Below are 1,487 nucleotides of genomic sequence, written 5' to 3'. Positions count from 1 at the left end.
TAGTCCACTCCAGTTGGGGTCAGTATGGCCTGGCAGACCTGGGTCCTCCAGTGAGGAGCTCTAGACCAAGGTCTAACTTCTCCCCATGGACTGCTGTGGGCTTGCTCCACCCAGTGCCAGGGGTAGCTCAAGGTCAAGGGGCCTCCTAGGCATCTCTTAAGGGCATGCTACTATCCAAATGTTTGTGTCCCCACTAAAGGTCATCTGTTGAAGTCCTACCCCTTAAGGTGATGGTCTTTGGAGGCGGGGGCCTTTGGAAGGTGATTTGATGAGAAGGTGGCACCCTCATGAATGGGATTGGTGCCCTTATCAAAGAGGCCCAGAGGTGAGGATGTGGCAAGATGGCACCTTCTATGAGCCATGCCTCTCACCAGGGACCGAATCTGCTGGCATCTTGAACTTGGGCTTTCCAGCCTCCAGAACTGTAAGACAGAAATATGCCAGGTGAAGTGGCTCACCCCTGTAATCCCAGCATTTTGGGAGGCTGAGGTGGGCGATCACTTGAGGTCAGGAGTTCTAGACTAGCCTGGCCAACATGGTGAAACCCCATCTCTACTAAAAACACAAAAAACTAGTCAGGCGTGGTGGCGCATGCTTGTAATCCCAGCTACTCGGGAGGCTGAGGCAGGAGAATTGCTTGAACCTGGGAGGCAGAGGCTGCAGTGGGCCAAGATCCTGCCATTGCACTCCAGCATGGCAGGAAAAACAAAGAGAGAAATAAATCTCTTGTTTGTAAGCCCCTCCGATTACAGTATTTCGTTTTCGCATTTGAATGGACTAAGATAGAGCACCAGGAATCATCTAGGCCTCAGTTTCCCAAACCACTCCCCACTGCCCAGTTCCTACAGGGCCCCGACCCAGAACCCGTCATTCACATTTTTTACTTACAAAGGAAACTTTGAAATGGACACTTCCTGTTACTGTCATTCAATAAAAAAATCCCCAGCACTTGAAGGCACTCATACAGAAAGACTGCAGCAACGCAGTCAGTAGACTTCAGGTGGTGGTGCCTGCTTTAGGCTGGCTCTCCCCGGGTCAAAAGGGACGTGATAAAGTGTCAAAGGGATGTTAAGGATCAAGTGGGCACCAACTGTGACTCCCCTCTCACCGCCCCCGCCGACTTAATGTATGACAAAGAAAACAGTAGGAAGCCGTTTCTCTCCAGGACATGCAGTGTCTTAGAATTTTGGAAAAATGCTTTCTCTCGAGTCGCTGGGGGGAGCTCCCAGGCTGGACCCCCGCACAGATCCTCCCCCATCGCCCTCCCAGCCTCCGTACCCAATCCCCCTTCCCAGCCCCCCGTCCCCGCTGCATTCCCCTCCAAGACTCCGTCCCCGCCCCCATCCCCCTCCCAGACCCCGTCCCCGCCCCCATCCCCCTCCCAGACCCTGTCCCCGCCCCCTTCCCCCTCCAAGCCCCGCCCGGGAGGGCGTCCTGCCCGCTCATTGGGCCTCCCTCCGGCTTATTTGCATGGTCCGAGGGAGGCG

The sequence above is a fragment of the Chlorocebus sabaeus genome, chromosome 19, assembly GCF_047675955.1.
Source record: "Chlorocebus sabaeus isolate Y175 chromosome 19, mChlSab1.0.hap1, whole genome shotgun sequence".
Lineage (NCBI taxonomy): Eukaryota > Metazoa > Chordata > Mammalia > Primates > Cercopithecidae > Chlorocebus > Chlorocebus sabaeus.
Note: the sequence above shows the minus strand (reverse complement) of the source record.